This window comes from Lissotriton vulgaris, chromosome 12 (genome assembly GCF_964263255.1).
Source record: "Lissotriton vulgaris chromosome 12, aLisVul1.2, whole genome shotgun sequence".
Lineage (NCBI taxonomy): Eukaryota > Metazoa > Chordata > Amphibia > Caudata > Salamandridae > Lissotriton > Lissotriton vulgaris.
In genome coordinates, this window is record NC_141700.1 from 175,137,711 (window position 1) to 175,153,152 (window position 15,442).

The window sequence follows — 15,442 nt, forward strand, 5'->3', positions numbered from 1 at the left end:
TGTTAGTGAGTGAATGACTGTCTCAATAGTATCTTTATGAATAACTACATATGTTTAAAGCTAGTATATGTGAGTATTGATGTACATAAATGAGTATATGTGAGAGTGAGAGATTGGAAGAGTTACTGTATAAATAAGTATGTGTTTCTGTAAGTGATTGTTTAAGAGAGTAAGTATATGTACGTTTCTGTAGAAGTAAGTGTAGTGGTGTGTGTATAGCTGTATATGCAAGTAAACGGATGTTCATTTGCATGTGTGAGTATGTGTGTGAGTAACTCTATGGATGAGTATCGGTGTGTAACAGGATGTATAGGTATATGAGTACATATGATGAGTGAGTACAATGAGTGACTATATAGAACTGTTGGTGAATGATTGGATGTGTATGTAGATGTTGGAATTACTGAATAGGTTGTTGTAACTGGTATTGGTATCTCCAGTTTTTTAAAAATGTTAGTATCTATTTTTGAATGTGTGTATCAAAGGTTATATTAAGGTGAGAGGAGGCCTGCCATACTATCACAAGGATGATGTCATCAGGGATGTCAGTGATGTCATTTGAGATGCGTTGTAACGCATGTGATGTGAAAGCAACACGTGGTAAAATCTGGGTTGTAATGGCTGTTCCCCGTAAGGGGGGATCACTCCTGCTTTCTAGAACAGGGTAGGATAAGTCACTACTGCCTGTTCTGGTGCTCCTTATGCATGGAATGTGTGCGAGTGTGAGTCCACCTGAACAAAGGTTTCTGGAAGGTTTATGAAATCTGAGGGGTTTTGAGGTATGTTTTGCAAGTGGTGTGTAAGACTTTTTTGGGCGTGTCAGGAGTCTGTAAAGAGTTGTGGATGGGGAGCCGGTGAAGCTATTTGGGTGCGTGGTGGAAAGTTGAGGAGGAGGCTGGCTGCTGTGGTCTATATGGTTTGGAGTCATCTGCTTAGTTGATTGAGGGAGCAATTCAGATCAGGGTGAGTGCGGTGCCGATTGTGTTGAGTCCTTTAGTGAAGATGAAGCGATCAATCAATCAATCAATCAATCAGTGACACTTATAAAGCGCGCTACATACCCGTAGGGTCTCAAGGCGCTGGGGGGGGGGAGCCGCTACTGCTCGAACAGCCAGGTCTTCAGCTTCTTCCTGAAGGAGAGGTGGTCTTGGGTCAGGCGCAGGTCGGTCGGGAGGGAGTTCCAGGTCTTGGCGGCCAGGTAGGAGAAGGACCTTCCTCCTGTAGTCGCTCTTCGGATGCGGGGGACGGCGGCGAGGGCGTGGTTGGCTGATCGGAGGTGGCGTTTGGGAGCGTAGAAGTTGACTCGGCTGTTGAGGTAGCTCGGGCCTTGGTCGTGTAGGGCTTTGTGTGCGTGGGTGAGGAGGCGGAAGGTGATTCTTTTGTTGACGGGGAGCCAGTGAAGGTCTCTCAGATGTCCGGAGATGTGGCTGGTTCGTGGGATGTCGAGGATGAGTCTGGCTGAGGCATTCTGGATCCGCTGGAGTCTCTTCTGGAGCTTGGCGGTGGTACCGGCGTAGAGGGCGTTGCCGTAGTCCAGTCGGCTGGTGACGAGGGCCTGGGTGACGGTCTTCCTGGTCTCGGTGGGGATCCACCAGAAGATCTTCCGTAGCATGCGTAGGATGTTGAAGCATGCCGAGGAGACGTTGTTGACTTGCCTGGTCATGGAGAGGGAGGAGTCCAGGATGAAGCCCAGGTTGCGTGCATGGTCTGTCGGTTTGGGTGCGGTGCCCAGGGCGGGAGGCCACCAGGAGTCGTCCCAGGCGGAGGGAGAGGAGCCCAGGATGAGGACCTCCGTCTTGTCCGAGTTCAGTTTCAGGCGGCTGGTCGTCATCCACTCGGCTACCTCTTTCATCCCTTCGTGCAGGTTGGCTCTGGCGGCGGCGGGGTCGTTGGTCAGGGAGAGGATCAGCTGGGTGTCGTCGGCGTAGGAGATAATGCTGAGGTTGTGTTTGCGTACGATGGCCGCGAGGGGGCTCATGTAGACGTTGAAGAGGGTGGGGCTCAGAGATGATCCTTGGGGGACGCCGCAGATGACTTCGGTGGCCTCTGACTTGTACGGTGGTAGGCGGACTCTCTGTGTTCTCCCGTCGAGGAAGGAGATGATCCATTCCAGCGCCTTGTCCTGGATTCCGACGTTGCTGAGGCGCCGTACTAGGGTGCGGTGGCAGACCGTGTCGAATGCCGTGGAGAGGTCTAGGAGGATGAGGGCCGCTGTTTCTCCGTTGTCCATCAGGGCTCGGATGTCATCGGTGGCGGCGATGAGGGCGGTCTCGGTGCTGTGGTTGGCTCGGAAGCCGGACTGTGAGGGGTCGAGGGATCCGTTCGTCTCGAGGAAGGCGGCCATCTGCTTGTTGACGGTCTTCTCGATGACTTTGGCTGGAAACGGGAGGAGCGAGATGGGGCGGTAATTCTTGAGGTCGGTGGGGTCCGCTGTTGGTTTCTTGAGTAGAGCGCTGAGTTCGGCGTGTTTCCAGCTCTCGGGGAAGATGGTGGTGTCGAAGGATGTGTTGATGATGTCTCTCAGCTGGGGTGCGATGACAGCGTCGGCCTTGTTGAAGACGTGGTGAGGGCAGGGGTCGGTCGGTGATCCGGAGTGGATGGAGTTCATCGTGCGGATGGTGTCTTCGGTGCTGATCGGGGTCCAGGCGTGGAGGGTGGTGGTGGGGGGTGGTTGTTCGGTCATGGTGTGCGTTGGTTGGTTGTTGAAGCTGTTGTGTATGTCCGCGATCTTGTTGTGGAAGTATGAAGCCAGGGAGTTGCAGAGGTCTTGCGATGGGGTGATGTTGTTGTTTCCTGCGCTGGGGTTGGAAAGCTCTTTGACGATGTTGAAGAGTTCCTTGCAGTTGTGTGCGTTGTTGTCCAACCGGTCCTTGAATGCTGTTTTCTTGGCGGCGCGGATCAGCTGGTGGTGATGGCATGTGTATCTGTTCTGCCATGACAATCTGCCTTCTACCTACATGATATCCCCGTCAAAGCACACCTAGCTTAAGCTTTTCTTACCTGTTCATGTCTCTGTCCCCTTCAAAGTCCTGACTTATCATGTATACTTGCCAAGTCAATCTGTGCTTATGCATTCCATTGCTAGCTACCTGAAGCTCAAGAAAATGTGTCTTTCTTGTGCCTTCAACACACACACTGTGCTAAATCCAACTCCTTCCAGTTTGTGGATGCAAATTGGGGGTGTCCTAGACCCCTTGCAAGGCCCACAGCCCTCGAACTAAGTGATTATATCTAACCTTGGAACTAAAGGCAAACATGCTGGGGAAGGTTGCCTACATTAGCTAAAGAGCACTTTAAAATCTACTAAATACTTTACTTTTTTGCCACACAGGTTCTCGGTGACAACATGGCTTATGTTCTGTCCACCATTATGTGCAGGATGGTGACCTAAATGCACTTGTCATATGGGGAACAGAACACCTGCCACATTCTAATGGCAGATAAAGGTGATGAGCCGGCCATAGACATGTAGAGGAAAACAAATGCTATGGCTGCTTGCCTAGGGAAATGGTGGTCTATGTAAGGTATGAATCTATGCACAACCACTGAAAGGTTTATGTTAGGGCAGGTCCTCCTAAGTAAATTTCCCAATACTTCACCTTTGTATGGTATAACATAAAGAGAATAGGAAAACACAGGGGTGGCTGAGATGGGCACTGGGGACAGTAACAATGACGGCCTCTTTCCTTGCTTAGAGCAGACTCTGCAACAACGACAAGTTTGAGTCTTTTTGGCTGTTGCAGGAATGCGATTGGCAAGCTGTCGATCCTGTATTCTTGCCACATACAACACAGCATATGAAGTGGAGGCTGGTGCTACTTTAGCAGTAAGGACTTTCAGTGATGGTCAACTGAATGTCAAGAAAAGACATGGGACTTCCCGTGGACGTCTGATGATAAACAACATACGCATTGTATATTGCTATCTGGATTGGGTGGGTAAACAGCTTACTATACAAAGTGCAGGTTTTATGACTTGCATTATATGGCTGAAGAAAATGGTCATTCTTATCCACTTCGCTCATGTACTTAATGTAATCAAGGTTATGGGTGGGGTTGTCAACTTTGGCCATCTGACCCCAAACCGTGACTGGGAGAGTGCTCTCAGCATGAGTTCTACTGAGCAGGTACACATCTCGCCTATCAAAAAACTTGACTGAGAGCAGTTCATTAGAACACAATGCAGTACTTTGGGACTTTTAGAGATTCTTACAAACAAGTAGGAATCGTTTGCTGCAATAACAAACTGTACCACATGCCACAGTGCCAGCTTCATACAGGCCACTGAACAGCTCTACTCCAGTATAGAAGTTGTCCACATAAAGGTTCTAAGGTTTGTGAACGAGTGACTGGACAAGCTGCTATATAATCTTCCCCTTGACTCCTAGCATGGGAGGGCAACCTAGAGAGTTTAGAGCAGAGTCCTTCCCTATATAATCTATCAAGCTGCATACATAACCAGCAGTGGCCACACACAGCATGTACAATTTCATGCAAGCTCTATTGCCCGCAATAAATCAATCAGAATTTGTAGAGCACAAAACTGTCACCCCTAGGGGTATCTGGGTGCTTTGTTGATGATTGATGTAGGCAGGTCCAAGGCCGTGAAGGGCTTTGTAGGTGTGTGTGACGATCTTGAACTGGCATCCCTTCTGGATGTGGAGCCAGTGGAGGTCTATAAGGTGTGGGGTAATGTGGTTTCATTTGGGGAGGTCTAGGATGAGACTGGCTGTGGGGTTCTGTATGGTCTGGAGTCGTCTGAGCAGTTGGGTGGAAATGCCGGTGTAGAGGGTGTTGCCTTAGTCGAGGCAGATGTTGATGAGGGCCTGAGTGACAAGTTTTCTGGTGTTGGTTGAGATCCATCTACAGATTCTGTGGAGCATGCAAAGTGTGAAGAAGCAGGAGGAGGGGACTTATTTGACTTGTCATTTCATGGTCAGTCGGCTGTCGAGGATGATGTCAAAGTTGTTTGCATGGTCAATTGGTGTGGGTGTAGGTTCGTGTTCTGCAGGCCACCAGCTGTGGTCCCATGTGGAGGTGTTCTTCCAGAAGATCAGTCCTTCAGTTACGTTGAAGTTGAGTTGGAGGCAGTTGTCTCTCATCCATTTATTTACTTTGGTCATGGTTTACAGAAGTTGGTTTTGGTGTTGGAGGGGTCCTTGGTGAGCGAGAGGATCATTTGAATGCATAGGAGATTATTTTGAGTTTGTGGGATCTGACTACGTCTGTGAGGGGAGTCATGTAGATGTTGAACAGGGTGGCAATTATGCGGCAGGAGAGCACAAAATTATGTGACAGAGTTTATTAAATTATGCAGCAAGAAAAGGCAAATCATGCAGCACAATTATTTGACAGTATTGCTTCATTATTTTGTGATTTGAAAAGATGCTAAGGGTGCCTGGACAAAGATTTCACCTCATTAGCACCAGTATAGCAACCAAATACAGAAATAAGCAACTGAAAGATGACCTGTCAACCTTTTTACAGGGTCTTCAGCTGCGTGCGAACACATCGCCACATTTTTTGTAACTTTTGTTCTGTTTGAGCTACAAATATATGTTTGTATATAAATCTGCAGATTATGCAGAGATGATAGATTATGTGGCATAATATGTATGAATGTATGTTTTCCCCAGTGGGGCACTATGGCCCTCCCATGGGACACATGTATATTAAAAGAAAATGCCACATAACCTATTAACCCTGCATTTTCTGCAGATTTCTATACTAAACAATGTATCTTGAACATGTAACATTTTGGGGGCGTGGCTTGCAGCCGCGGAAGATGGCCACTAGTTACTAGAGCTCCACTAGCGGTCGGCACATAGACCCAACATCCGTCATTATCCTAGGGCAATTCGGGATGAAAATCGGAGCTCTGCTGCACTGAAAATGGGGCCGGCCGAGGACGCTTGGAGTGGCCGGCATTAACCGCCCACGCCGGAGAATCGCGAGTGGCAAGGCTCTCCCCGTACCGACAAAATGGCGCCCTGATGCCGTAACAGCCGGAATTGAGGCCGTCGACATTGGCCTTGGGGCTCGCTTGCATATCACACCACGGATCCCAGACAAGCGGCAGCAAATACGCTGTGGGAGGCGACCCCCAACAGGGTATCCGGTGAGTGCAGGCTTGGCATGGCGAGGCCGTGAGAGAGAACAGATGGCAGTGGGCGGCCTGAGTCGGCGGGGCCGGTTGCGGAGGAGGCAGCAGCCCAATTGACAATACTGATCAGTGGGGGTGAGTCAAGCCCGTCCCAAGAGAGCGGGAATTGATCCAGCCGATCGTGGCATTGCCCTTCCCCCCGAAGTGAGAACCAGCGCGGGCCTGAGTATATGAGGAGACCTGGAATTACCTGGGACAGCAGGCTGTGATCCGAGGAGGAAGGGCCTGGTGCTCCCTGTTTTGTAAGCAGTGGGCAGCATTGTAAGTCACTGGAGGAGGCATTTGGAGTGACGGGCATGAGCCCTGAGGGGACTGCCTGCTGCACATACGCTGTCTGGGGCTGCAACCGGGCCGGAGGTGTGGTTGGGGAACTGGTGTCTCTCCTCATTGCTAAGCTGCATCTGCTCACCTGAAGGGTCTCTCCCACCTTCGCATCTTGCCCAGGTCTTGCCAGGGGGTGCTATACCCTGGGACATGGGCCACAACAGACCACAGGGCCAGGGACAGACCAACCAGATTGACAGATACACGTTGGCCATGGGCAAGGACAACGGGGCTCCAGGTGGGAGCCACTGGCCCCAACCCATCCCTGAGGGACATAATGGCAGCGATTCGCGACCTCAGAGGAACATTAGAGCCCAAACTAGACTCTGTGACAGAGGCGGTCAACCTTCTACGGGCGGACTTCAGGAAAATATCAGACAAAAGTGGCAGCAGCAGAATCGGGCATCGGGGGCCTAAAGTCGAAAAACCCAAAACTTGAAGAAAAAGTGGCAGCCTTCACCACAAATCAAGCTGACATCTTCGCCAAACTCGAGGATCAGGAAGGGCGGACCAGGCGCAGCAACATTTGCCTGGTGGGGGATCTGGGAGGTCTGGAAGGGCCGGCTGTGGACTGGTTCATTAAAGATCTGATATTAAACCATCTAAAACCCAAATGCCTATCCAACTTCTTCTCAGTTGAATGCGCTCATCGGGCGCTGGGAGGTAAGCCTTAGCTAGGGGCCCCCACACGCACCATCATCGCCCGCATTCTAAATTTTCGTGACAAAGATGCCATCCTGCAGGTGGCGTAGTCGACAGGAGACCTTCGCCTTGAGAATGCCACGATCTGGTTCTACCCAGACTTCCCCTTGTCCGTCCAGCGCCAACATCTATCCTTCGAGGTGATGAAGAGAGCCCTCAGGGAACAAGGGGTGAAATACATGATGCTCTTCCCTGCTCGTCTCAAAATCATGGATGGGCCTAATGCCTATTTCTTTGAATCACCTGCGACCCAACGAGCAGGACACTGACAACGCTGAGAGACCCCTAGCTGGCAGTCAGGACCCAGAAAATAGAGTCATGAAGTGATTTGGTGTTGTGAAGCCACTGGGTATTTCCTTTCCCCTGTCCTGGTATCCTAAAGAACATGGAGGTATGGTTGGGAGAGGGATGGTGGAATCATACAGAGCCTCTTAAGGTGAGAACTACTGGACTCCTCTGTTGCTGCTTCAGGGGATGGAGGCCATCGGAGGTGCACGACTTTAACAGGGGGCGGCACCAGCTGGGGGCTGGCCATCGTAACGTTCCACTGGATTGCCCTAAAAAAGTTTTTCATGGGGGTGGGACATTCGCTAGTTTTGTATAATTCTTCTGGCTGACTGCAAGTTCATGTTTCCTCTTACATGTTGTGTGGGGATACAATGGGGTGACAGGCACTCTGCATTTCACAAGGTGGGAGGTTGGGGACCCATCTAGCAGGGAGGCAGGGTGGGGGGCGTTGCCAAGGGGGCGTTTGAACGTTATGCTCGAGTCCAAAACAGTCCTTTGACATGTGGTATTCTGCTTGATGACACAAAGGGTCCAATTACCTATCCGATGCTTTTAACCCTCTTTGACTGTAATGGGTGACCAAACTAACTGTACTATATGGACGTGGAACGTGAACGGGCTGGGTAACAAAATCAAGAGGACTCTAATGTTACAATACCTTAAATGACATTCCCCAGATGTGGTTGTCATCCAAGAGATGCAACTGTGTGGAAACAGATGTAAGGCCCTTGATCACTTTGGCTATAAATGTGTTGCCCACTCAGGGTTCACGTCAGGCTCCAGGGGGGTGGGCATCCTGTTCTGCAACGCCCTACCAGCAGTCCTGCTGGGCACGTGGTCTGATGATGCGGGCTGCCTTGTCGTGGCTGCAGTGAAGTGGGAGGGCTGCACAGTAGTCTTCTCCTCCTGTTTTATCCCGCCGGGCCTACACTCATCTATGCTTCCACTGCTGGGCTCATTCCTGGCAGATCTTCCCCAGGGCTCCTCCTGTTGGCGGGTGACACGAATGCGGTAATGAAAGCTGTTATAGACAGGTCAGGGGATGGGTTTGGTTACAGGGGGGAACGGGGTCTATAGGGCTTTGTCACAGCGATGGGCCTCAGCGGCCTGTGGCGCACACACCATCCATCTAGTAGGCAATACACTTTTTACTCAGCCGACACCCGACATCTTCCAGACTTGACTATTTTTTTGCTTGCTACAACCAGATGGGAGCCTTTACTGACCCCCGCATCTTGGCCGTGGGATCTCAGACCACGCGCCGGTTGGGGTTACACTTTAGGGCCCGTTCATCAACAAGGCCTCCTTCCCGAGGATTAACCTGTGGTGCCTTCGTGATCTGCCTATTGGAGACAAACTCTGAGAGGGCTTGCGGCTTTACTTTGAGGAAAATTGGGGCTCAGAAGCCTCCCATGTAACGCTGTTGGAAGCCTACAAAACGGTGTTGAGAGGTCAGGCACAGGCATTGATTGGCACCCAAAAGAAGAAGGAGCACTTGCGGATCAGCCAAATTGAAAAAGACATTGAGCAACTGGAACGGGAAGCCGGTACAGCATCTCCCGTTGATCTCCGTCACAGACTGAAACTCAAACAACGGGAGCTTCGTTCACTAGCAGAAAAGGATGCAAGGGCTTATGCGCTGGCCACACAAAGTTGGCTGTACGATGTGGGAGATAAATCCCTCAAGTTGCTGGCCTGGCTAGAGCGGTGAGATAGGGAGTGCTCATGTGTGGCGGAGGTGATTGACGGGTCAGGGTCCCCAGTATCCAACAATATGGCCATAGCGGAGGCGTTCGTGTCTCATTTTGAAAGGGTTTATTCACCAGTGTGCGCTAGAACTGAGAGCGACTGTGCTGAATTCCTGCAGGATTTTCGGTTGCAACATCTGTCCCAAGAGCAGAGTGACTGGACCTCACGGGAGAGGAAATTAGTAAGGCCCTTCATTCACTCCAGTCCGGGAAATAATCTGGGCCCAATGGGCTCCCGATAGAAATCTATAAGAGGCAGGCAAATGTCATCATCAAACTCCTTATTCAGATGTTCTCGGAATCTCGAGAGATGTGTATGCTCCCACCCGATCAACGGGAAGCTACAATAGTGATTATTCACAAAGCCGGAAAACCACAGGATCAATGCTCCTCGTACTGTCCCATCTCGCTCATCAATGTGGAGGTCAATGACTGGGTGTATAAGGATAGCTCTGAACTGGCCTACACAGTGGACAGATTGGCAATACCAAAAGAAACTGTGAGCATTTTCTCTATGCTCGGAGAGTTGGGAAAGAGTGGCCCGCGCACACTAGGGTGGTGGTCCAGTGCTGGAGGGAGTCAAACAGGTTCCTTTGGTGGACGGTCAGATTGACTGGCAGAGCCCCCCTTTGGCTTGGAGATCAACAGCAAGAGGTTTCATGACTGACTGGCTTTGGGGGTGGATATGATTGGGATAGGCTATTTGGATGACGTTTGGAAGGGTTCTCCACCCCGCTTCTTTGCCTAACTCAAGAAGGAATACAACCTCCACGATTCACAACACTACCACTACCTACGCCTTACACACGCCATTTGTTTCCACTCAGGTAAAGACTCTTCTATTCCAGAGTATTCCCCCCGGAGGATAGGCTATTGTTAGATCCCATACTAGAGAAGCCCATGACCACCATCTACCAGAAACTCATAAACAATATGCCTGACTCACTGGTGAAACTCAGAGAGACATGGACTCGTGACATAGGTACCATTGAAGACGACGATTGGCAAGACGCCATACAGAGCCTGAGTGAGATAGCAATCCATCCTAGGTTCAGATTGGTCCAATTGAAAATACTCCACCGCATATACTACCCTTGCACACACCTATACAAATGGGGCAGGAGTCCATTGGCCCTTTGCGTGAGGGGTTGTCAGGGGGAAGGCACCTTCTATCCCATATTATGGGAGTGCCCCACTATAGTTCCTTTTTGGACCAAAGTGCCAGACACAATGTCGGTGGTTGTGGGCGAATCTGTTCCACTGGAGCCGAGGTGGTTGTTATTGATGATTAAGGGAGACACAGATTGGTCAAGACACACAGAACTCTGGTTGGCACTAGCGGTGGGGATAGCAAAAAGAAACATCACCAGAGGGTGGGGCTCACAGATGCCCCCGTCATGGGAACAGTGGAGGAGGGACCTAGACTGGTGCCAGCGAGCCGAGGAAACCATATATAAGAGTAGGGGATGTACGAAGAAATGGAAAAAGATTTGCGGGCAATGGCGAAAGTACAGAGATGAGGGAGGTGGGTTTGAGGAGTAACCATGCAACTGTTCATTCCATTTGTGCACTGCTGTGCTATTTTTGCCGATCACCACGATGTTATCTTCTAATCTGTTTATTGCTCATTGATTACTGTGACTTGGTACTAGGAGCTATGTTAAATAAATAGAATTAAAAAAAACATGTAACATTTTACTAAAGGAGGTTGATTAATGTGCTGCGGCATACCCCACTATCCAACAATTTTTTGGGGGTAGGGGAATGTGTGGTTTCCCCTGGGGGCTGTGATGGGCCCCCCCAGGGAAAACACACATTTCCCCCAAAACAAATTTGGCCAACAGGAGGTCGACCCCTGTGCCAGGAGGGTTGACTCCCTGAAAATTTCACAGTTTTGTTTTCTTTATTGCATTTTTTTCAACTTCTGGAAAAAGCATGTTTTAAAAAATAAATATGGGCTCCCCATGGAGGGTGGGGGTTTGCCCATTCACCACAAGGGCTTACCCCACAGACAGAGGTCACTGATGGGCTAGTGGGTTTCCTGTCTGTGGGATGCGGTGCAACCGTGATCCACAGCCACTAAACCATTTCAGGAAGGCATAGTTGAAGGGGGGAGTCTCTCCTACCAGCAATGCCTCCCTGAGACCTGGGAAGACATTTTGGCCCCACAAAACCCCACCAGATGGCAGGGAAATAACTAACCTGCTGTCTCCTATGCTTCCAGTGGGAATCTGTAATGTCAGCGTGTTAGAAATGGGGGGTCTCTAGTTTGCAGAGGTAGGTACCTGTGTCCAAATAAGGACCCTTGCTTCTAGTCAGGGTATCAGGGTCACACTGTAGATAACCTCTGCTCACCCTCTGGGTAGCTTGTCACGGGCAGAGAGACTTATCCCAAAGGTAATGTGTAAAGTATTTGAACCAAAACACACAGTAATACAGTGATGACACCCCAAATGGGCACCACACCAGTTTAAAAAAATAAAGAATCTTCATCCAAACTCAACAAGACCCAAACAACAAAAATCCAACATGCATGTAATAAGAATATGACTTTTCAAAGGTTTTAAGAAACTGGGTCCATAAAATGCTATTGATGCGTGATTCTACACAAGGTACCCATAGATGTGTCAGAATTCACAATTCCAAACAGACGCAGAGATGGGAAGCGTCGAGAAACAAAGAGATGCGTCAGTTTCAGCCTGAGTCCTTAGAGAGAAGATGCAAAATGTTTGCTGCATGCAGTAGAAGTGATGCGTCAAATCCATACAGTAGGGGGAAGTGATGCGTCCACTCCAAGACAGTTCTCGTCTGTGGGTAATGTATCGGGAAAACTTGCTGCACAGGTGCGATGCGTGGAAATCCGGGATGCGCTGGAGATTGATGCAGAGGTGGCAAGTGGTGCTGCATAATTTTTTTCAGCTGTGATCCCACGATTTGTTGGTTCTTGAAGCCACGACAGGCGCTGCATCATCTCTGCAGCGGTACAGTGATGCGTTGAGATTCTTCTCCCACAGCGGTGCTGCTTTTGGAAACCAGTTGCAGGAGGGTGATGTATCGATTGCTTAGGTTCTTCAGGTTTCTTCCAGCCCCCAACAGCGGGAGCAACCCTTCAGAGGCCCAGAACTGGAAGAGGCACATCCAGACAGGTCAGAACTCTCAGCAGCAGAGTTAAGGGGAGCTGGGGTGACGTCTGTGTGTCCCTGAGACTTTAGAACAGGAGGCCAGCACACACAGTTCCTTGGAGATTCTTCTTCAAGCAGGTTCACATCAAAGTTCCAGTCTTTGTCCTTTCTTAGGCAGAAACTGCAACTGGGTACTAACCCTACACAGCACACAGCAAAGGGGCAGTACTCCTCCTCACCGCTCTTCAGCTCTTCTCCTTGACAAAGGTTTCTCTTGATTCCAGAAGTGATCTAAAGTCCTAGGGTTTAAGGTATACAACTTATACCCCATTTTGTCTTTGTGCAAGGTGTCTGAGCTCAGTCCAAACTAGTTCTGTCTTCACTGATGCATTATGACCACAGGGGGTGGAGACAGCATTGTGCAAGAGGGGCAGGCCCCATTCAGGTGACAGGAAAACTCCTCCCATTACCTTAAATGCAGCCAAATCCCATTCGGTTCACCACTGAGTCATCCAGGAAGGGCCAGGCACACCTCAACGCCCCAGTGGCTGTCTACAGTGAATCTGGTTGCACTTGACCTGTACTTAGGTACAAGTTAAGGATGACTGCGATGGATCAGAGGTCAGATGCCAAAACCAGGTTCAACACAGTGCCTTGGCCCAGTGAATATTTACAAGGGCTCCATTGTGGCAGGTTATCCTTACTGCTAGGAGTATGGTCTGCCCACCGAATTTAAATGTGGGCGAAAATTAGATGTAAAAATGGCAGTGTCTACTCCATGTCTGACCTCTATGTAATCCCACCTAATTTAGATGGCCGGACATAAGCCATCGTTTTCACAGCCTGTCACTACAGGGAACCCCCTAGTGGTAAAGTGCAGTCGAAAATGCCTAATGCCCTCCTTAATGGGGCTAATTTTTTCAAAAATAAAATCCAGCTTTGGGATTTTATTGTTGAAAATAAAAGGAAGATACGTTTGACAGGTGCCTCCATCATTTTGATGGAGGCACATAGATCTATCCGCTAAATATTACATTGAAACCTCAGTCACTTTTGTTGGAGCTCGGATTCTTTCAGCAGGGCAAGACTGAAGATTGTAGCCGAAGAAAGATCCGCAAGGCGGGATACCTTCTCTGTGTAGTCCCACTGAATTGGATTTGCTGCTGTGGAAAAGCTAAAAGCAGAATCAACCTGAATCTTTGGCTCAGCTTCAATGTACCTTTGTTGCATAAGCTTGGCAGGATGGCCCCAGTACTTCGGAGGTCTTTGAAGCCAAAACATTTCTAAGTCCCAGGTTTCAGGATATGTTAGGTAGGGTAGACTTTGACACCAGCCAGGTGTCCAGGACCTTGTGGAAAGCATTTGGGGGTCAAGACTCACTGCAGCAGAGGCCAGCAGCTGGGTCCATTACAGGTCTAGTTGGAGCTGATCAGCTGAGATGTTGAAAGAAAGGCCTCTTGTAGTTTGTTGTGTCCCTGTAGCTTGAACAGGAGATCGGCTTATGCCCCTTGGAGTCTACTTTTTTGTCCTGGAACAAGAGAGAAAGCAGGTCCAGTCTTCTAGGCTCTTCTTAGGTCACATACAGCAGATTCAGGCCTCTTCTTTTCCACCACAAGCCTAGAGGATGCTCTCAGGAGGGCACTGTGTGCATCACATTTATACCTGGCACCAGCCTGTGGGTGGAGGTAATGCTAGACTTCTCCCCAACTCATGTGATAAAGTTCCCCCGGGTTACCCTACCAACTTTCGCAGCACTTTCTGTGGGTCCTACTGCAAACAATCCCACATCCCCCTTTCTGCCTAAATTCAGATGATAATCCCCTTCTGCACATTTGCAGAGCCTGTGTGCCCACCCCAGAGGTATGGTCTGGGAAATAAACAACCTCTCCTCTATGGTCCGCTCCTCTCCTACTGGGATTGGTGCCTTCTTGACTAACAAAGAAGGGTCCTGTCCAGGTGTCAGATAACATTTACCTGTGACAGGGTAGGACTCTTTGAATTTGATTATGTTCCTGGGCACAGACCAGATGGCTATGCTGCTAGAGGACAGAAAGACCTCCACATACCCTACTCTTTGTCCTGCTGTGGGACCAATGTTCACAATCAATCAATAGGGCTATTAAGCAGTCAGATGGCAAAGGGGCCTCCAAAGGCATTCAACAAGGAAAAGGTTACCCTCTTGGGTGCTAAGGATGTGCTGGACACGTCCTGAGCACTGGTGCTCAGGTACTGAGGACGTGTTCAGCACATCCTAGCACCCACCTGCTGGGGAGGCACTGTTGATCCCCCGTGGGCCCCCACCACAAAATCTCATCAGGGATGGCAGTGGAACATTTCCGCTGCTACCACCCACCCCTCCTCCAGTGTTCTAATAATGTTTGAACATGCACTGTGCGCCAACATCATCAACAGGTGCCGGGGACACGCCGGAAGCCATAAACTTCCAGTGAGTTGGGAAAGAAGTGCATTCAGGTAAGTCCTCTCACCTGGGGGGGATTAGGAAGCAGAAGAGACACCAGAAGAAAGGAACGTTTTTCCTTTCCCCCTGTATCTCTCTAAAGTGCATTCATGCTGCGGGATCACGGTATGCAGCGTTTAGAACGCAAGCATTACCACGGAATACCTTTACAACGCGGGCGTAACAACGAAAGTTGTTACCACGCATTGCACTGGGGGGCGCTCAAGGATAGTAAATGATTTAATTTACTATCCCAACACATTCCCTACTATCCACGGGGACTGGTGTTGGAATAGTAAATTAAAATAATCAATTTTGCGCCCCCCAACGCAATGCGTGGTAACAACTTTTGTTGTTACGAACGCGTTGTAAAGGTACGCGTTGTCAATGTATGCGTTCTAACGTCATACATCCGGGATCACAGGTGGGACCATGATCACGCAGCAAGAATGCACCACTAGGTGTCAAGTCTCATCTATGTTTCCGCAGGAACGTCATGGACATGAAGAAAGATCCACAACTTCCCTAAATCACCTATTGCACCAAAGGTCAAAGTGACAATGGTAGCCCGGAGAAGAAGGGAAACAAAGCAAGGACAGATAAGGGTCCTACGTCGAGCCCAGGCTGCAACAAAACTA